Below are 22827 nucleotides of genomic sequence, written 5' to 3' on the forward strand. Positions count from 1 at the left end.
TAACTACCTCTGTTGACAGCAATGAGCAATAAAGGGAGTGGAGATTCAGAATGATTCACCTTTGATGACCCAAGATATTTCAAGTTCATTCCTGTTTCTTTATTGCATGCCCCCCCAACACAAATTATCATCTAAGCTACATAACTTTTTCTCTACAACTATTCAAGGCAAAAAGTTATAGTGAAAAACTATAAGTAACACAAATATGCTACTACAGGAAATTGTTGGGTAAACTATAATGCTGTATCAGTTATGTATAGCATTATACTAGGTATACACTAGGTGTATACTATACTATTAGGTATAGCTTTCTACTACAAACAGAAAACCTGACTAAAAGGGGCTTAAACAACAAGGGATTTATTTCCTAAAGTAAAAAGAAGTCTCAGGAAGCGTCCAGAGATGGATAATTAATTGGAGTGACAAGATCATCCAGAGCCCAGTTCTCTTCTTCCATCTTTAGTGTGTAGACTGGCTCCCTTAATGGCCACAAGATAGTAGGAACTGGTGGTTGGTGCTTCCTTTTCACACACATTTCATAGGCAGAAAAAGGATTTATCTGTTCTTTGTATCACTTTTTAAGAACTAAGAATCTTACATAAATCCAACCTGTAGGAGCACCTGGGTGATTCAGTTGGTTAAGCTTCTGCCTTAGGCTCAGGTAATGATCCTGGGTCACATGTTGGGCTCCATGCTCAGCAAGGAGCCTACTTCTTTTCCTCCTTCTGTTCTTCCCCCTCCTTCCTGTGCCTGCTCTCTCTCTCTCAAAATAAATAAAATCTTTTTTTTAGCTTTTTTTTTTTTTTTTAAGATTTTATTTATTCATGAGAGACGCACACACACACACACAGAGGCAGAGACACAGGCAGAGGGAGAAGCAGGCTCCATGCAGGGATCCTGATGTGGGACTCAATCATGGGACTCCAGGATGACACCCTAGGCCGAAGGCAGGCGCTAAACTGCTGAGCCACCTAGGGATCCCCTGTAGCATTTTAAACGATTTTATTTATGTAATGATATTAATTTTTCACACAAGCCTGAAAGTTCCATGAGGTAGGGACTGTTTTTTCTTGCTAACCATGGTATTACTAGACAAAATAAATAAAATCTTAAAAAAAAAAAATCCAACCTGTAGACTTGCCCTCATATCTTATTGGTCAGAATTAGGTCAACCTGAACTTTCCTCAGCCAATCACTGACAAGAAGAATAGAATTATCCCATGATTGAATTAGACTAAATAATACTCATCTTCTAAGCCTAGAAATGGAACCAGCCTTCCCAGAAGCCCTTGACTACCTGGGAAAAAAAAAAAAAAAACCTGAGTTCTGTTAGCAAGGAAGAATGGAGAGCCGAGTATTGCAGATGTTAAGCAGATGTTAGAAATGAAGTTTCTGTTAATAACCTTATGTTAGGAGATGCTTATGTTATAACAGAAGGACATTTAATGGCATATACAATATTACCCAAACTATATAAACAAACAAAACCTGAGAAAAACTAATCAGAAATAAAGACTAGCAGAAAATGCACCATATTGTTAATGGCAGTTATTCGTATCAAAGTCAGGGTGTATTTTTCTTCTCCTTTTCTTATTTTCAACTCTCCCACAACAAGCATGTGTTACTTTTATAAAGGAAATGTTAATAAACATTATCTTTAAAATTCCAGATACAGCTTAGTATCCTCAATATTTTTTTCATCTTGCTTTTTGACTCTGACCAGCCTTTGCTTGTCTCTTTTCACACATGCCTACATATACCCTCTTGCTTCTTCTAAACCATTTCTTTAATTTAGTTACATCCTTACTTCCTAGTTCTTTTTCTTTCTTCCTTTATTTCTATTCAAATCTCTTTTTCCTCTTTTCTGTTCTCTATGTTTCTATATTCTGGTTCTTTGTTTTCTTCCTTATTAGAGCTTTAATGTGTCTGGTTCAGTGTTCCTTCAGGTGTGATCATTAGAATTATGCAGGGTACTTATTTCTGGGCTCTCCCTAATCCACTGGGTGACTTGGAATTCCTGGTGATAAAGACTCAGGACTCTGTATTTTAAACAAACACTTCAGGTAGTTCTTATGTATAATGCAGACTGAGAACATCTGCATTAGCCTTTGACACTATCATTCCCTTTATCTTATCCATCAGCCATATACTATGTGACTACCGTAATAAACATAAAACAAATTTCAACCCACTTTTCTTTACTTATTTACTCACTGTCCTTGAAGTAGTGAAATTTTCCTCTGCCTTGGTTCTTATTACTCTTCCATGATCTCTCTATGTACTTTTCTATTGTTGCTGTCTCCAATTTAGATTTTTTTTTGCATTAATAGACATCTTCAGCTTTGATATTTTATTTCTTTGTTCTTTTTTGTTCCTTTAATCCAATCACTAACTTAAAAAGGTAGGACAATAAAGACATTGTAATAATTGATGAAGATGAATAAATCACAAGAGAGGTAAAAATAATTCTCTTTTCCATTTGTAGATTGAAATAATGTCACCAAATTACTTGTTACTTCAGCTTCTGTACAAAAAAACATTAATTTGCTATATGAGTAATGCTTTTACCGAGATATGTGTGTGTGCTGATTTTAAGATCAGAGCTAAACAAAATAGTTTTTTAGATTATTTATATTATTGTTACACAGAAATTTCAGAGCAGGTTGCCATTTTATTATGGAGCTATGGACATGAAGTTAGAAGATGGATTTAATGTTTTTTTAAGGTCTGGAATTGTTTATGGACAAAACACTTAATGTCTTTGAGACTCAGTTTCTCATCTGCAAAATGAGAGTTTGCACTACATAATAAGGTCTTCTCCAGCTTGTAAGATTTATGGTTCTCATTGAGGTAAGCATAAATGCATTGATAGGTAAGTATTGCTCACTTCACAAAAGCTAGAAAATACCAAGAAATCATATCACTTCTCTCATAAAATATGTTGTTCACTCAGTAAAAATAAATGTAGGTTTACAAATTAATTTCTATTTCAAACTGTCATATCATCTTTTTTACTAAAACTTCTGAAACTTTAGAGGCTCTTGAAATGTCTGTAAAGTTTTGTTTGTAATCAAAAAGGAAGTGGGGCAGCCCTGGTGGCTCAGCGGTTTAGCGCCCAGGGCGTGATCCTGGAGTCCCGGTATCCAGTACCACGTCGGGCTCCCTGCAGGGAGCCTGCTTCTCCCTCTGCCCATGTCTCTGCCTCTCTCTGTGTGTCTCTCATGAATAAATAAATAAAATCTTTAAAACAAAACAAAAAAGTGTATCTATCATTTTCTTTTTTTCTTTTTAAAGAGAAAGCCTTTTTTTTTTTTTTTAAAGATTTTATTTATTTATTCATGAGAGAGACACAGAGAGAGAGAGAGAGGCAGAGACAGGCAGAGGGAGAAGCAGGCTCCATGCAGGGAACCCGACGTGGGACTCGATGCCGGGTCTCCAGGATCACACCCTGGACCTACAGTGGTGCTAAGCAGCTGAGCCACCCGGGCTGCCCTATCATTTTCAGTTGACAAAAACAATCATGCTTAATGCAAAAAATTCAAACAACAAAGAAGAGTAGAAAGTAGAAGTCTCTTATTTCCTCACCCCCACTAATGACCCTCTTAGTTCCCTTCCCCTTAGGTAGCCTCTATTAACATTTTTGGTATGTCTTTCTGGACTTTTTGCTGTTGATATGCAAAGGTAAGCATATACATAAAAACACACACATATTAATAGGATTATAGTATAATACTGTTTTGCAACTTTCTCTCCCCGACGCACACTTAACAATAAAACAATATATATGAGTCTTTTTTTCATATCAGCATAAATGGATATTCCTCTAAGGTAATGAAAAAAACTTTAAAGGCTTCTAAACCTGAGGATCAATTCTTTTCATTAGGATTTAACATAAGAAATAGGAAAATCATTCTGTTACTGAAATTATTTACAAAATGCTATCCTTAACTGACAACCTTTAGTCCCCTATCTTCATGACAGCAGCTGAGAGAGCGCCTGAGGGTTTTGAAGATTCTTCAAGGTGTGTCATATTATGGTTCACATCACTGCACATTGGTATACCTCCCTGGCAAGAACTGAAAGATACAGTTCTTAAATCCCCTGGTGACCCATTATCCATGGATCATTGACAAGATAGAATGTAATAGCTCCTGTCTTTTTACCAAGATAAATTTCCCAGTGAAACTGTACTGTTCTCGCCCTGTCTTTTATTTAAACAAAAAATTAATAATCTAGAAAAAAGAAGCTACATTAGGTAGATAATACAAATGCTCTCATATTCTTTACTGTATTTTAATATTTATTGAATGAGAAAATGCCTCTTAAAATACGGTAGCTGTTCAGTAGTAAAGACTGAGACTGAGAAGTTTTTCCCACAACTTAGCTTTCCAAATAGATCATCTGAAATTCAAGGCTAAATGATTTGCACAAGATTCAGCAGTTAGAGCATCAAGTTAAACTTAGAGATGTTTTGATTATTTAAGGCATATAAATAATAGTTTACTTGGTACTATGGACCAAAATTGAACATTTCCCATTATTTTACTATGGTCTAAAAAGTCAGTACTTCTCTATCTAAAAAATTGTTTCACTGTGAACTGAGTCATAGACATAAGCTCTCAGGGATGCATTCATAGGCCTCTGAAATGTTTACCATGTGGCACCATGTTTTTGCAACATCACATATTGACAGTGCTGTGTTGTAAATATAATGTGATGACAGGACATGGCCGTGTTTTTAAATGGTTCTGATCTAGATCCGTCTGAAAGTTCCTTCTTTTATGTTAATCTTCTTGACTTCTATAAGGATTCTTCCCCATTTCTATCAATTTAGAGTTAGAAAAGGTTAGAAATAGGAAGATAATGCTCTTGTCAACTTAACACTTTATTTCCTGCCCAGGTCAAAGAAAAAAGGAAAAGAAAAAGAAAAAAGACAGTAACATAACCAAAAAAGCAAGTTGCAGAATGATAAGTATGTATCATTCATGTAAAGTTCGAAGCCATGATACAGATAAATACGGTAAAACAATGACATGTTCTTGGAAGTAATAAACACTAAATTCTGGATAGTGGCTATCTTTGGGGAGAAAGACAAAAGAAATTAAGGCCTGGTACATATGGAAGGGGGACTTCAACTGTATTTATATCTTATTGCTTAAAGACATCTGAAGTGGGGCACCTGGATGGCTCAGTGGTAGGTTCCCGGTGGGTGGCCTGCTTCTCCCTCTGCCTGTGTCTCTGCCTCTCTCTTTGGGTCTCTCATGAATAAAAAAATAAAATCATAAAAAAAAATCTGAAGCAAATTTTGAAATAGTTGAGACTTGACAAAGCTGAGTGATACGTGTAGGAGTTTATTATATTAATCTCTATACTTTTCTATATGTTTAGAAATTTTCATAGTAAGCCTTTCTTTTTTTTCAAAAAAGGATCTGATTTTGGGGCTGAAAGGACTTTAGGAACTATCTAACATTGATATTTAATGAACAGCTATTCTGTGGGGCTAGAGACTGGTATACCAGAGAGATGAGTTCTCTACCCCCCTTGGAGCTTAAAGTCTACTTGGAAAGAGTCTGGATTTTTTAAAAATGTGAATACACGGGGATCCCTGGGTGGCGCAGCGGTTTAGCGCCTGCCTTTGGCCCAGGGCGCGATCCTGGAGACCCGGGATCGAATCCCACATCGGGCTCCCGGTGCATGGAGCCTGTTTCTCCCTCTGCCTGTGTCTCTGCCTCTCTCGCTCTCTCTGTGTGACTATCATAAATAAATAAAAATTAAAAAAAAATGTGAATACACAAAAACATGTTGATAAGGACCACATTTGAGGATGAGGCAACTGAGGTAGAGAAAAGTTAAGTGATTTTCCTGAGGTTCAAGCCAGTTCTAGAGTCTTGCCTTCCTAAATACTTATATTTCCCCCTGGTTTCTCCCCAACTTAAGGCGACTCTAATTATTGATGGTGTTAGGCACAAACACACTGACAATGTCTCACACTTGTTTTATAGCCATCTCTAATTTAAGACATGATAAAAGTTAAAACTTTATCAAATGCTATGTTAACTGAAAAATCTTTAAAATTATTGGAATATTTTAAAAATATTTTATTTATTCACAAGAGACACAGAGAGAGACAGGCAGAGACATAGGCAGAGGGGGGAGAAGCAGGCTCCATGCAAGGAGCCCGATGTGGGACTCAATCCTAGGACCCCAGGATCACACCCTGAGCTGAAGGCAGACACTCAACCACTGAGCCACCCAGGCGTCCCTATTGGAATATTTTTGATATGACATTACATTTACACAACTTTCTTATTAGGTAGGTCAGCATTATCTTCCTTTCATGGGTGAAGAAAGAGATGAATGGGGGAGTAATCATGGAGTGAAGTAAATTGCCTAAGGCTCTACAGGAAATAAAAGTGACAGGTTCTGGATCAGAATTCACAAGTCTGACTAATCTAATGCAAAATCTTGAGTACCTTTCTTTCTGATCTTTCCTTTCAGGTTACTGTGCCTTACTTCCACACATTCCTGTAAAGCCAACACAACTCTTTTGAAAATTGTAGGAAAATAACCCACAGCATTAATATCTTGTCAGACAAATTGAGTATTTTTTCACCTCAAATTTGCAAATTCATTGATAAAAATGTTTAACATAAGCTTTTGCATCCATCTGAATGTGCAAACCCTTCTCTCCAGATGTCTCAAAGAATGTTCAGGGAAATAATTTCCCAGACTGCAACTATTCTATTCAGAGCTTTGAAGACAAATTTCAGGTGAGTTTTATCCACTGTTGGCAAACAAAGGGAGCAGAACAGAATGATTATGGTGACCTAATCTTCCTAGATGGTGTTATGACATCCATTCTACTTATAAAATCTTAGCATTTGTAAAATTTCTATTAAAGTAATTGTCTTCGTTTCTATTAAAATAATTGTTTTAATATTATGAAAATATTATAAAAATGATTGTTTCAGCTTCTTCCAGTATTTCATTTTTTTTTTTGAATAATGAATTATTCATTCATCACTTGTAGAAATGAAGTCCTTATGGGAAAATTATCCTGAGCAGGATTTAAATATTCAACGTCAGAAGGTAATATGGTCTAACACCATTCCTACCCAGGAATACATCAGCAGTCTTTACCCCTGTGCACTACATGCTTCCCTACAAAGCTGATTATAGGTTTATGTTGTAAGTGCTTGATATTGATTAGTACAGGAACACTCCAGAATTACTTATTATCTTAATTTTCCAATGAATTCTTTCTTCCCTTGGCTGATGTGTGAAGCTAGGCTTCTAAAGACTTCTTCAGTGTCCTTATTAAGAACATCTGTAAAGAGCATCAGAATGAAGTGTTGAATTTCACCCATTTGGATTTCATTAAAGTGTCTATAGTTGTCAAGCATTTAGAAAGTCAAGACACTTAGAGTTTGGGGTTTGACCCAAAGGAAATTGGTCCTCAGTTTAAGGCTAAACAGGAGGGATAACTGAGCCAAAGTTTTTTAGAGAGTTTTTTTTTTTTTTTTTTTTTTTTTTTACCATTCCTTTCAGATATATGCTCCTAAAGAATGAACGCTTAAACAGTCATACTTTCTAATGGTAAGTTTTCCATCTTGCCAAAGCAAAGTGTAGGTTTACTGCAGAGGTTCTTAATCCAAGATTCATGGACTTCTACTGGGCCTATAGGCAGACCTCAGAGAGTCTACAGTTGTGAAATTGTAGACAAAATTTCATGTGGATATTCACATTGTTGTTTTTTCTGGGATGAGGAAGCTGTAGCTATCATCAGATTTTCAGAGACATTTGTGGTTCAAAAAATGTTAAGAAATGTTGGCTTATTTTTGTATATATTTAGGTATGTTAAAAAGAGCTGAATAAGCAGAACTTTTAATTTCTCTTTTCACTAAGAGTACATAGTATACATAAATGTACATAACATAAATGCTAATAAGATAATTTTAAATATTAACAAATGAACAGAATTTTAGTAATTTGTGAAATCTCAATTATGACTAAATTGCCCATATACACACTCTGATCCAATCAGTTTTAACAAATGTAACTGGCTGATTATTTGGAATAAATAATATAAAAAGAGTAATCTGATTGAAAACTGAAAATATGTTTTATTGACAATACACAGTGGTAAAAAACAAAGAAGCTTGAAAATTTTCCACTACATTTAATAATAATAGTAGTATAGTAGTTGTTGTTTGGTTAAGTAATTATGCTCTAATTATAGTAAAATATGAATTAATTTATATCGTGACTTAAATCCACTTCGAGTAAAAACAACTATTTCATTTTGTAAAGAACACTAAGTGAAATAAGCTCTGATGTGAAAAATCCACTGAGGATTTTTAAGTTTTCCTTTTTTTTTTTAGAGATTTTATTTATTTATTCATGAGAGAAAGAGAGAGAGAGAGAGAGAGGCGGAGACACAGGCAGAGGGAGAAGCAGGTTCCTTGCAAGGAGCCCAATATGGGACTCCATCCCGGGACTCCAGGATCGCGCCCTGGGCCAAAGGCAGGCGCGAAACCGCTGAGCCACCCAGGGATCCCCTGTTTTTATTTTTTTTAAAGATTTATTTGAGAGTGCGCATAAGCAGGGGGAGGGGCAAAGGGAGAGGGAGAAGTAGACTCCCTGCTGAGCAGAGAGCCCTAAATGGGGCTAATCCCAGGATCCTGAGATCATGACCTGAGTAGAAAGCAGATGCCTAACCAACTGAGCCACCCAGACACCCCTATAAATCTTTAAATGCTTATAAATCTTTATTTTTTTATTTATTTTTTTATTTATGATAGTCACACACACACAGAGAGAGAGAGAGGCAGAGACATAGGCAGAGGGAGAAGCAGGCTCCACGCACCGGGAGCCCGACGTGGGATTCGATCCCGGGTCTCCAGGATCACGCCCCGGGCCAAAGGCAAGCGCCAAACCGCTGCGCCACCCAGGGATTCCTAAATCTTTAAAAATAGGTTATTTAGTATATGTTCAATGAGCAACTTTTTTTCAATGTGGTTTTTCTGGTGAATCATTCACTTCAGATTGGAATCAAAACAAAGAAAGCATGGCAGCCCCGGTGGCTCAGCGGTTTAGGGCCGCCTTCAGCTCAGGGTGTGATCCTGGAGTCTTGGGATTGAGTCTCATGTCAGGTTCCCTGCATGGAGCCTGCTTCTCCCTCTGCCTGTGTCACTGCCTGTCTCTCTGTATCTCTCATGAATACACAAATAAAATCTTAAAAAAAAAAAACACACAGAAAGCAGAAATATAGCATAAATCTTTGATTAATGAGGTATCTTAGCTTGCTCCTCTCTTCTCTCTCTCAAATAAATAAAATTCTTTTTTTTAAAAGAAAGTGTTTTGAAAGATATAAACTGCAATATGGACCCTAGATATTTATCATGATTATAATAACTATTACCTACATTATTTAGCTTTACAAATTCTCTGAAGCCTTCCTATAAATTGATAATTTAAATTCTTTTGCTAGCTCATTGTCCTAGAACTATTTACCCAAATATAGATTATGTAAATTAGCCTAGCACAGTGGCTGGCATAAAATAGGTATCTCATAAATGTTAAAAAACAAAAAGAGTTATAGTACAATTGATAAAGTCATATATATTCGTATAGGGTTTAAAAACTTGAAGAATTTAACCTATACCTAAAATAGGAGTGAACTTAACATTATAAAGAATCTTATTCTTTGAGGCAGCCCCGGTGGCCCAGCGGTTTAGCACCACCTGGTGTGATCCTGGAGACCTGGGATCCAGTCCCACGTCCAGTCCCACGTCCGGCTCCCTGTGTGGAGCCTGCTTCTCCCTCTGCCTGTGTCTCTGTCTCTTATGAATAAATAAATAAAATATTTTTTAAAAAAGGAATCTTATTCTTTGATACTATTAATGATATATGTTGTGACAAGAGTAGCAGGGCTGGGAAGCATCTGATTGAAATTAATTTCTTAGGCCTTTCTTAGAAGACTGTTATGAAAAGATTTAATAAGACTGAAAATTCGTTTTGTGGAGTAATATGGTAATTCCCAATGAGCTTTCTTCTCATCATGGAGATTCTCACAGGTCTGGAGACCAAAGAATATTTATTTCAACATGGTTCCTCCTTTTGGAAATAGAGAGCAACTTTAAAATTTTCTGTTAAATATCCAACAGTGAGTATGTATGAGTTCAAGATGTTTTAGTTACTCAGGAGGTATAATGTTTTTTCTACATTTCAACCCCACCTCCGTCTCAGGTTCTAAGAACCAATGAAGAAGGAAATATTACTTACCAAAGAAGGTAGAATCAGAGTTCATGGGACACTGGTTTGCTAGTCAGGACAGCTAGCCTATTTTCAAAATTGTGGTCTGTTCATAATGCTTTAAGAATAGTAATGTCTTTGGATTGGAAGGAACTTTAGAAATGAATCTTTGTTCATCTTTCATATAGTATTAACTGGAGGCACATTCACTATTTTGGGAAGCTACAGTTTGTGTTGTTACATAACTCTGAATGTTAGAAAAGTCTTATGCGCAATCAAAAACCCACCTAGGGACACCTGGGGGCTCAGTGGTTGAGCATCTGTCTTTGGCTCAGGGCATGATCCTGGGGTCCTGGGATCGAGTCCCACATTGGCATCCCTGCATGGAGCCTGCTTCTCCCTCTGCCTGTGTCTCTGCCTCTCTATGTGTCTCTCATGAATAAATAAATAAAAGTCTTAAAAAAAAAAAAAAAACACCTAGCTGCACCTTCCAATGATGAATCCTAGATCTGCCATCTGCTTTTTCTAAGCTGCAAACTTGGGGGAAGGAGAGAAGAGTTCTTATATAAACAGATGAGATGTTTGAATTGAACTTTGTAAAATGTTTAGAATTGTTAGGGAATAGTGTCACCACACCAACAGGTCCTCAGAAAAATACACTATTTATTATTTCTTTATCCAGATTCTACACTAGGAAGTTTTCATCTCTTTCATCCAAATATGCCAGTAAATTTAGCAGATTTTCAGTCTTCCTGGGAGACCTGCCAACAATTATCAATGAATCAATGTTAGCACACCTTATGGGAGAAGGGAAAAGGAATTATAAACTTTATAGTTTTATTTCCTCCTCTGGTGGTATGGTAGGAAGGAGGATTAACTGGTTAGAGCTGAAGCTTCTCTATCCCTGGTCCAGATTAACTGAATGATCCCAGCACTGAGCACACAGGTTGTATGAATCTTCTCTATCCCTGGTCCAGATTAACTGAATGATCCCGGCACTGAGCACACAGGTTGTCAGGAGTACTTGTATCACACTGATTTGCCTAATAACTACTCTGTTTGCAACCTCCTCCACATTTAATGAGGAGGTTTCATTGTCCTCTCATGCAAGTTTTAACATGCTATATACCTATGTTGATTCAAAAGGACCTGAATTTCATGATAGTATTTCAAGGTGCCAAAGGCCACAGCTTCTTCATTAAAAAAGTGTGTGTGTGTGTGTGTGGGGGGGGGGATATTATTACAGATCAAGCAGCAGGACTCTCAGAGTCTGCACCTGGCTGGCTCAGGTTTGGCTCTTCCTCATATATTTATTCATCTGAATAAAAACTTAAAAAAGGGGATCCCTGGATGGCTCAGCGGTTTGGCGCCTGCCTTTGGCCCAGGGCGTGATCCTGGAGTCCCGAGATCGAGTCCCGCGTCGGGCTCCTGGCATGGAGCCTGCTTCTCCCTCCTCCTGTGTCTCTGCCTCTCTCTCTGTGTGTGTCTATCATAAATAAATAAAATCTTAAAAAAAAATAAAAAATAAAACTTAAGTTAAAAAAAAAACTTAAAAAAAAAAAAGTAAGAAAAAAAAATGAGTCACTCTGGTTCCTAGCCTGAGATAATGTATATCAGCTTTGATCACATGCTCTGAGGTTTGGGCAAATGAATTACTATAAACCGGTGTCATCCTCAGCTCTTCCCTGGAAACACTTTTCTTAAATGTTGCTTTTGATCATATTTTAAGACATAATTAAGGATTCCTTTCCCTAGTCATGTTTTCTTTCTTGAGCTAAAACCTTATGGAAACAATCCAATAGAATTATATAGCTATGGTTCCACTCACAGGAGCTCTTGGTAATGATTAAGGTTGCCTGGACAAAAGAATATGGAATAGGTGTTTGCCTAGTGGGTGTGTCAATGGTGGGGTGGGGTGGGGAGTCCTTTTTATCTTTCTACAACCTGAGGTCCTATGAGGAAGCCTAAGGCATATCTGCAACAAAGAAATTACTCTGATTGAATTTACCTTTTTTTTTCCCCAACACTTCTCACTCATTGAATTGCCATCCAACAAATATTTGGTTATCTTCTTGAGTTAGGCACTGTATTAAACTATATAAGAGACAAATAAGGAAAAAAAACATTAAAAAAGAAATAAATATGTTATGATCCAGATATGTGTTGACTTCTGTAGCAGTACATAGAAGATTCCCTTGTCAGTGAGGGGGGGAGGGAGGAGATAAGGAAGACTCCCTGGTGGAGGTGAATGTGATTTCAATGAGGAGAGAACATTCAAATGACCTTCTCCAATGGAAGTATGCTATCCCAGTAATGGTCAGATGGAAGTGGCAAATAATAGTTTTCTTCAAAGCATAATCTGTGATCTGTGACACAAAAGTCTCTTTAGACCCTCTGTGACCAAAAAGATTTTGTAGTCAAATACATCTGAAACTTCACAAAGCATGTTAACAGTTAACATCTCTGATAAACCCAGGAGTAAAGAGACCTGATTAAGAAAGTATAACCTGGCATTTCCCATGTGGCCCTGACCACACTCTTTTTGTTGTTTTAAGGGGGAGATATACGGTTGTCCTGACAGATGTTAAAATTCTTAACCTAAAGAGGATAATTTCCCATGAAAAATGAATACTGTGGGTCAATAAAATACATTTTAGCTTTTCTAAGTTTTGCAGGTAACTATTATCATAAAAGTGGTTATTGGCTATGGCTTTTAGAATGGGCAAATAGGGCCACAACTTGGAGTCTCTTGCTTACTAAAGCTCTTTCCCTAGCCCTTGAAAAATCTGCATAGGATCCTCACCTTAGAGGTAAACCAACTAGAGCCCTAGGGCAGAATATGTCTCTACATTCCTTGAAACAAGTGTGAAGAAACAAATAAAAGAACTGCCATTATGAATTGTACTAAAGCCATGATCAAAAGTTTCTATACTTTGAAATACCTAATCATATTACAGGATTAAAAACACATGAGTGAACACTAACCAATAATTTATTCATTTCTGTATCTACTTACATCTTTTAATTTTGAAAACATAAATTTGTGATTCTTTCTCAATTGTACTGACAAAAGCTTTCTCTTACTTTCAGTCTGGTAGGTCCCTTTTGCTATATGTCTTTTTGTTGAATTTGGACTACAGTAAATTTCTGGCTTTATCCAAACTCACTTCTCAGAGTGACTTTTGAGTAGAAGATGGCCTAAGTGTCATGAAAGATTAAGAGGAATTCATATAAAAAGTCTCACCTTTTCTAAGAATTATGAAAAACGTGTAACTTTTATATGAACGTTGGGCTTATTTTGTTGTGTACTAGTAAGGCCACAGTGTTGAGGCCATAGTGTAAGGTCATACTCCCACTCTAAAGAAAGTGCGTCCCCCATACCAATCATCTGGAAGGGGCAGTTCCTCAGACAGGTAACAAGGTCTCTTGGAATTTGGGTCTTGGACGTCAGTGAGAACTCTTGACTCCCTGTGGGATCACACTCTTTCTGAACTTTGTAGTATATTGATTGTTTGACAATGCTCCCTGGTGGTTTGGGAAAGATGGTTTCCCCAAGGGGTTAGATAGGAAGGGACTACCTCTCTGTAGGAGATCCTAAAATGAAGTGATTTAGTTTATCTAGCTTTTTCTTGCTGTGTTCATGCCCATCTGGCTATGCCCAAATCTTTAGAAGGGCGTCTCATAATACATTAACCTGGGTCAGGTCCCCATTGTGTACTACAGACATTAGGTGAGAATTTGGAGTCCGTGTTTGGGCCAAAGAACTAAAGAAGAGACAGTAGCTATTCAATATAGCAATATGTGGTGATAGTTATTTATAAGGATAATAGCAATCAGGTATTGAGCACTCACTTTGTGCCAGGCATTTTTCATATGCTATCTCATCTGATCTTCACAATAATCCTCAGAGGAAGGTTCCATTTTAGTTCTATTTTGTAGATGAAGACATCAAGAGTCTGAGAGATTATGTATTTGCACACATCCCATAGCTATTGAGAGGTGGGATTTCAATCTACATTTCATTGGACTCCAGAAGCTAAACATACTCCAGTCAAATTACTTCTCAGAAATTGAGTTTTCCTGTTTGAAAACATCTGCCTTCTAGGGTTGTTGTAAGGATTCAATGAAATGACGTATACAAAGATCCCAGGCCATTGATTAGAAGATGATAGGTATCCCCCAAATGATGCTTATTGTTATGTCTTCCTTCTGTCTTTCTGGCCATTCCTTCTTAGTATCCTTCAAGGTTTTCTCTTCTTCTGATGGCCTGCTAAATTGGTGTTTCCTAAATTTGTTTTTTAACTAAGCATTTCTCTTGAGTAACTTCCCCCACCCGGGGTTTCAGCTACTATTTTTATGCTGATGACTTCTAAATCTCTACCCTCAGCACGGATCAGTATGTAACTCCAGACCCAGATATCCATTCATCTGACATCTCTCCCTGGACATCTCACACACGTAACAAAATCAACATATCCAAAACTGATCACACCATCTTTCTGTTCCAATCCTGGCTTCTCTCTCAGTAGGTGGCATCATCAAGTCTCTAGACACCTAAGCTAGAAGCCTGGGAATCTTTCTCTACTCCTCATTTCTCACTCATCCCTCTCACTCAATTAGTCATCAGGCTCTTTCAAGTACCCTTTTTATTATCTCTTATATCGCTCCCTCCCTCTCCCTCATGCTCCCTCTATTTCATTTTACAGCAACTATCATTGTCTAAATTCAGACTCTCATCACTTCTATCAGGCATTCCTGCAATAGTCTCCTAACAGGTTTCCCTACAATTTACCCAACCTTCCTCTGTATCCTCAACATTCTGGTTATAAAAAAAAAATCTTTCTATAATGCAAATTTTATCATTTATTTCCCACTTAAAATATTTTAAGAGCCTCCTCGCTTTCAGGATAAAGTGCAAGTTCAGCCCATAAAGTTTTTCAAGATACAGCCTCTGCCTGCTTCTTTGGCTATATTTCCCAATATTCCTTATTTTTCATTTTTGCCATTTGGTTTCTTTTAAAAGACTACTTGAACTTCTCTAAGGGAAGCTATTCCTAGCCTCCTGCCTTCAGGCATGTCCTCTGAATGTTTACCCTTTGCCTCTACCCCACCCCCTTGCCTGACTGCCCCTTTCCACTCCTTCCCTAAAGTTCAGTTTAAGGGGCACTCCTCTGGAGAGCATGTCCTTGATCTTGACTCTGGTGGTTTTGTTTTGTTTTTTTAAAGATTTTATTTATTTATTCATGAGACACACACAGAGAGAGAGAGAGAGAGAGAGAGAGAGAGAGGCAGAGACATAGGCAGAGAGAGAAGCAGGCCCCATGCAGGGAGCCTGACATGGGAGCATCCCAGGTCTCCAGGATCACACCCTGGGCTGAAGGTCGCCCCAAACGGCCCCAAACGGCTGAGCCACCCGGGCTGCCCCTGATGTTTTTTCTTAATACTCGCCTGATACCCATGTATCAATATGTAACAGTACGTTTCATATTACCCATTTTTCTCACTAGCCTGTAAACTGGCCCCCAAAGTTTGTTCAATACAGCATCCTTAGCACCCAACCCTTAGTGCCTGGCTCATAACAGATACAGACTGTTTATTAAGGAAGGAGTAAATTCAAGAAGAGAGTTTTTTAACCCTTGGATGTGCTGTGTGTAAACCTAAGAACCCAAAGGCAAGGCTTTAAGTTAAGGTGGCATGTAATTGGATATGCCTTAAACTACATTTCACTGTTCTGCACTCATTTTACATTTTTTCTTTTTCTTTCTTCTTTGTTTCTTTCTCCTTTCTTTCCTTTCTTTCTGCCTTTTTTCCCCTTTTCTTTCTTTTTCTTCTCCATTTTACTTTTGACCAGGTTCCACCACTCATACTTGGAAGAGTAAGACACAATAGCTTTTAGATGTACCTGATGAAACAAACAGTTAAGATGTAGAATATCCCATTTAGCAGCCTAAGGAGGTGAGAGACCTGTAAAGCCAATATATGACCTGTGAAGCCAGTATACACCCTGCCCTCTACAAACCTGAGCTTCAGTGTTCCTTTGTAAACCTGAACCAGAGGCTGAGCTCCAAAAGGATCTGTTTAGTTTTATTTTCATTGGGGAAATTGGGTACTTTTTAAAAAATTACAGTAATTGATCTTTCTCTTTCTCCATTTTTTTCCAGACTTCTCTGAATGTTTTCTCCTTTTTAAATTTAAGCTGTTCCCCAACTTTCCTTCTCTGAATGTAATAGGGATAAAAAGGGTTAAAAAGAAGAAAAGCAAAACCAACGGACTGAAAAGCTAATCAGATTTTTTTAAAAGCCTCTTTGTGGGGGGAGATTCTCTAGGTTGAAAAACCCCACCCGTATCCTACAGCTGACTCCACAACTTGATGTAGTAAACGTTGGCACGAGGGAGGGGACGGCGGGAGTCTGACCTCGCCGGAGCCCGGGCCAGTCGCGTGGCCTTGGCCCTCCTGGGCTCCCTCGGTCAGTCTCGGGGTCTCCTTCCTGCAGACGCTCTCCGCTGGCGCCCACGGCTAACCCGTCTCTGCTTGTGCAATCTCCGGTCATGGGTGAGAGGTCACGTGTCACGTATGTTCATGTGTGTGCTGCACGTGTATCGCGGACGGTTTTCACCCGAGGTCAGCACCCGACAGCGCGCCGAGAAGCCGCCGGCGACGCTCGCCCCCGGGGCTGAGAAAGGTCGCCGAGGCCCTCGGGCCCTCAGGCCTCGGGTCGACACGGCCGCCGCCCCGCTCGGGTCTCCCCTCCGGGGGGCTGCGGCGGGGGGAGGCCGGGCCGCGTCCGCGGGGCCCCGGCCGGCTCAGTCACCGGGGCGCGCCCCGCTCCCGCCCGCCCGCCCGCCCGCCCGCGCGAGCCGGCCCGGCCTCTCCCGCCTCGGGCCACAGCTCGGGGCCGCTGTCGTGGCTGCGGCGTCTTGGGCCTCGGCCCCTGCGGCCTGCCCCGGCCCGGCCCGGCCCGTCGCCACGCAGGAGCCGCAGCCCGGCCGCGGGGTCTCGGGAACCAGGCGGTGCCCGGGCCGCGAGGGCGCAGCTGCCGGCCGGGCCCTGGCGGGGGAACCGTCCCCTTCCCTCCTGCGACGTCGATACTCACGCGGCGCCCTTTGTCTACCAGCAACTGTAGGAGGTGCCGTAGGTTCTTTTTTTTTTACAGATGAAATTAGCCTCCTACCTAGAGGCAGCTCATTTCCACAGGGGCCAGGAAGCCGCGAGGTTCTGCGGTGCCGAGCCGCCGGATGGGCTCAAGCAGGGGCCGGGGCCGGGGCCGGGGCCGGGGCCGGGGCCGGGGCGCGAGACGGAGGAGGGCGGCGGAGCCGTGGGTCCGAGCGGGGAGACTGCGCGGGGGCGGGCGCGGGGGCGCGGCGCGGGGGCGGGGGCGGCCGGGGCCTAGTGGCGTCCCGCAGCCCCCAACGCGGCCCCGGCGGCCTCCCGGCCCCTCGGCCCGGAGACCCGGCGGCCTCGCGCCCCCACCCTGCGGCCCGGGCCCTCCCCCGCGCCCTGGCTCCGGACGCCGTGGGCCTCGGGAAGGGGCTGCGCCCCGCGGGCGGCCCTGCCTGGACGGCGCCCGGAGCCGTCGTGCCCCGGGCTAGGCTCGCTCGCGCCGCTTCTGGCGCCGTAGCCGTCGGGCGCACGAGGGGCGGGGCTCCGAAGGGCCGGGACCGGCCGCGCCGGCGGGAAAGCAGACGCAAGCCGGCCCCGGACGTCGACGGCGGCGCACGCGGAGGCAGGCCTGCGACCCACCCCGGGGCTGGGGCCTCCGCGACCGCGCGGGAGCCGGGGGCGCAGGGAGGCGGCCGGGCGGGCGCGCGGGGCGGCGGGGGGCTGCTCTCGGCCTAGTGAGGAGGCGGCCGTCGTCCCTTCGTCGGGCGCGGGCTCGCCGCCCCGGGCGTCCCAGGCGGCTGGCGTCGTCCCGCCTCGCGTCCCGTCCCGCCGCGGGAGGAGGGCAGCCGGGAGGGAGCGGCCCGGTGCCCGCGGCCGCCCTGCCCCGCGCCGAGCGCACCCGCCGCGCGCCGCCTTCTCTGGCCCGGCAGGAGGCGCTGTGCGGACGAATTAAAACAGGGCACGGGTTTTAGGACCGGCGCCTTCGCGTCCTAGGACGGGGCCCCTTGGTTCAGTGGCCGATTCAGACCTCCTTCTCCACCTCCTTCCTCTTTTTAATATGAGAGACAGAGGTTAGCCAGAAGGAGGAAATGTCAGCGAAAGGGATTGAAAAGTGTGAAGTCTTAAATTTTCAGGTTCCATGACCGTTTTAAAAGGAAGATGTAAGGGGCTTGGGGAGCCCTACCTTGTCCTGTACCATCAATAAACTATATTGCACCCAGCCAAAAAAACGGGGGGAGGGGAATGTAAGGCAAATATTCTAATTCTTGACCATAAAGGACTCGCCTATCACTGCCATTTGTTAAAGATCCTACAGTATTTAAAGGGTTGGGTTCAAATCCCTTTACTGAAATGAAGGTTTATATAAGACTCTTTCTGCTTATTGCTCTCTGAAAGATCACATCAGTAACAGGAACAAGAGGCAATTCCAAGATATAATTGAAATTACAGTATAATTATAACAATATTTTGTTTGTGGGGCACCTGGGTGGCTCAGGGGTTGAGCATCTGCCTTCGGCTCAGGGCTTGATCCCAGAGTTCTGGATTCGAATCTCGCATCAGGTTCCCTGCAGGGAGCCTGCTTCTCCCTCTGCCTGTGTCTCTGCCTCTCTCTACACCTCTCATGAATCAATAAATAAAATCTTTAAAAATTGTGTTTGTGATGCCTTTATCAAACTATAAAAATCCTATATTTGTATTTAGTGCTCTGTGAATCATTAGTGAATCTACTGCAACTGGAGCAGTTATGCAAAAAATGAAATGTATTATTTAATGTATTGTCCTGCTTAAGTGTAGGACTAACTCATACCAGTGAGTAATCTTATGAAAACTGATTAGAAATAACGGGGGGGGGGGGGGGGGGGGGGGGGTAATGCTTGAACCCATGGTATATATGGCCAATGATGTACTCTTGAGTTCTGTATAAATGGTGGATCTATGAAAGGATCAAATGGTGCTGCCTCCATTTTATATGTATTCTCAGCCTCTAGGAGGTCTACTTTGGAGAGATAGGCCTCCTAGTATAAGCTGTCACTCCTGGACTTTGGTTTTGCAAATTGATTTGTCATTTTGGAAATCATTCAGGAGTGGTTATAAGTACAAATTACTAAAATGCATGGCATATAAAGAGGCATTTTATCCTGTTGGTAATTAGTCTAATACGAGGACGCTTGGGTGGCTCAGCAGTTACGCTTCTGCCTTTGGCTCAGGCCGTGATCCCTTGGTTCCAGGATCGAGTCCCACCTCTAGTTCCCTGCATGGAGCCTGCTTCTCCCACTGCCTGTGTCTCTGCCTCTCTGTGTGTGTGTCTCTCATGAATAAATAAATCTTTTAAAAATAATAAAAATTACAAAATAAAAACAGATGTTTAAAATGTGCCATTTAAAAGGTAAATATATTTAAAAAGAAATGCCTACCAGTATCTAGGGTTTGAGTCCTAACTCTGCTACAATCTAGCTACATGAACTTGAGGCCACCACTGTGAACCTGTTTCCCCAATTATAAAACCAACAAAATGGTATCTACATCAGAAAGTTTATTGTGAGAATTAAATGAGATAAATATAGCTTAAAGTTACATAATGCATAAGTTAATAAATATGGTATAAGTTACAAAATGCTACGTAAGTGTAAGGCATGTGATTATTGCATATCTAATTTCCTACGTAATTTTACTACCTAACATCTTTACCAACCCCCCTACCCCTAAATTCTATTTTATTTAACCAGGGTTTACTTTATATCTATTTTGGGTTAACCTGTTCAAAGAGTTAGAATCAGAAATTGCACATGATATTGAAGCACCGTATTTGAGCAACACTGTGAAGGACTGTCTAGCCAGCTACAATTAGCACCGGCTTACACCATAAATTCTTCTTACCAAAAATTCATGCCAGTTTTTTTTGTTTTTTGTTTTTAAGATTTTATTTATTTATTTATTTATTTATTTATTTATTTATTTATTAGAGAGAGGCAGAGGGAGAAGCAGGCTCCATGTAGGGAGCCTGACGTTGGGACTCGATCCCGGGATTACACCCCGAGTAGAAATTGGCGCTAAACCACTGGGCCACCCGGGCTGCCCGGGAGTTTTATTTAACTTTAATATCCTGAGGTCCCAAAATAGTTACCTGTTAGAATAGCATCACTTCCAAATCACACTACCATAAGATGATAGCTTTTTTTAAATGGAAGCATTGTTTGGAAATTAATTCTTCCACATATTAGACTAATTTTTAAAAAGATTTTATTTATTTAAAAAAAAAGATTTTATTTATTTATCCATGAGAAACACAAAGAGAGAGAGTCAGAGACACAGACAGAGGGAGAAGTAGGCTCCATGCAGGGAGCCGGGTAGGGGACTTGATCCTGGAACCAAGGGATCACACCATGAGCCAAAGGTTGATGCTCAACCACTGAGCCACCTAGGCCTCCCAAAACATGTGTTTTTAAATTCCTAATCAAAGTTTCTCTCAAATTACTCAGTCTATATTATTGGATGATATATTTTACTTCAGTAAAGTTAAAATAAGGGTGTGAGTCATTGAAATGTAGCAAAATTTCAGATTCAAACATTTGGATTAATCAACACAGAAGTACCCTATATATTAAATAGGCATAATTTTCCAATACCTCTCCCACTACTTTTGTGTTTTGTTGATTTTAAATAAGTTAAAATATTATTTTGTTTATTATTTGGAATACTTATCCCACTGGAGTATAGGTTCCATGAGTGCAGAAAATGTTTATTCATCTTGTTAATAAGTGTATTATATACCTTACATGTTTGGAATTTAGTAGGTATAATAAGTACATGAAAATAAATAATGCTCAAAGTCTCCTCCACCTCATCTCTTTGGAAATTCTACCCACACTTCAAAGGCTGACTCAAATGCTGTATCCTCTGTGAAGTCCTCTGATTTCTCCCACCTGTATGTGGCGCTTTGTGCATCTCTTATTTTCAGCATTCATCTATTTCAGTTGCTTCTTATTTATGTACTTTTTATTTTGCCTCCTAGACTATAAACTTTTTGTGGGTACGGACACCTTACCTAGCTTTTCACCTAATAAAAACCTTGTTTTTATTTTGCCTCCTAGACCGTAAACTTCTTGTGGGTAGGGACACCGTACCTAGCATAGTATTCCATTAACATTAGCTAAGTGAATAAAGCAAAACTGTCTACATGTACTATCTAATATGAATTTATATAACTTGATTATGTTATAAATAAGATATAAATTTGCCCTAGCAAAATAAGTTGCATGCTCAATATTGGTCATAATAATTTTGATTAGGGATAGTCTACAATTTTTTACTTCATAATATCAAATCAGCATTTAGCATTATATTTACTGCAACTTTTAATGTAAGCCATATATCTAGAGCAAAATATGTAGGAATTTTTAGTATAACCTTTTATAACTAATAGAATTCATTTACCAAAAAACATACCACTTTTTCTCCAGACCAGAAATAAAAAGAGATGTAAACAATACCATTGTATATTTTTTCAGAGGTAGAGGACTGATTAGCATTTTGTATTATTATAGTAGTGTTGTTTTATTTTTTACTCTAGGAAAAAATGAAGCGGTTTAATGGCAAAAAAAATTTTTTAAAAATCTGAGTCATAAGCAACTATTTTTTTTTTTACCCCAGAACAAAATTTGAGGTAAAAGAATATTCTTAGCTTTGTTTATTCTTCCAAAGTTGGGAATGATGGGGTCTCAATGGGAAGACATGATTTGGTCTCAGTGGAAAATTCTTACTTTTCACAGCAGTAATTTTACATCTTCATTACTACCAGAACTGTACCAGGGAGGTGTATCTATAAATAGATAGATAGATAGATAGATAGATAGATAGATAGATAGATAGATAGATGATAGATAGATATAGATATAGATAGATATAGATATATCTTTGCTTCCATAGCTTTGCAAAACAAGCATTACAAGCTGGTTCTTTGGAATTGTATTATACAGACAGTTTTTCGGGGACATTTGCTTCTTACATTTAATTCAATTAACTCTGCTATGCAACTGGAGTAACCAACAACCACTACTATCTTGATTTTCAAATTGCATGGAAAATTTGGTGTTCCTGAACCAAACAAATGGATTTTGAGCTAGACAATGCAGAACCAAAGTTGTGATATAGTTTTGAAATGAGTGTATGTGGTGTGTGTGTGGGGGGGGGTAGATGGCATTTCTACTCTAAGATTTAATATATAAAAGTATAAATTGTGAGTCCTTAAAAAAACAGTAGTGTGATAGGTTTACAGTTAAAATAATACTTCTTTCTTAAATAGAAAAAAAAATCCATGCAGCTAAAATTTAAAGTCACAACCCAAAATGTTTTTTTTTTTTTTTTTGATAATTTAACAAAAGAAAGCAACTTCTAACAGTTATTTCCTTAAACTTTGAAATGTAATACATTTCAGCCAGGTGACTTGAAATAGAAAACAGATAAAGATGACT

At 40.1% G+C, this 22827-nt stretch overlaps 1 long non-coding RNA gene across 1 annotated transcript; it reads right to left on the reverse strand.

Annotated features, from left to right (window-relative positions):
- Positions 1-10897: 10897 nt before the first annotated feature.
- LOC111098487 lies at positions 10898-17443 on the reverse strand. The gene is made up of 3 exons (XR_005368416.1): positions 17349-17443; positions 12263-12348; positions 10898-11015 (listed from the first exon to the last, which is right to left on the reverse strand). It is a non-coding gene; the product is annotated as an uncharacterized LOC111098487 (long non-coding RNA).
- Between the last annotated feature and the right edge of the window lie 5384 nt (positions 17444-22827).

The sequence above is a fragment of the Canis lupus genome, chromosome 13, assembly GCF_011100685.1.
Source record: "Canis lupus familiaris isolate Mischka breed German Shepherd chromosome 13, alternate assembly UU_Cfam_GSD_1.0, whole genome shotgun sequence".
Taxonomy (NCBI): Eukaryota; Metazoa; Chordata; class Mammalia; order Carnivora; family Canidae; genus Canis; species Canis lupus.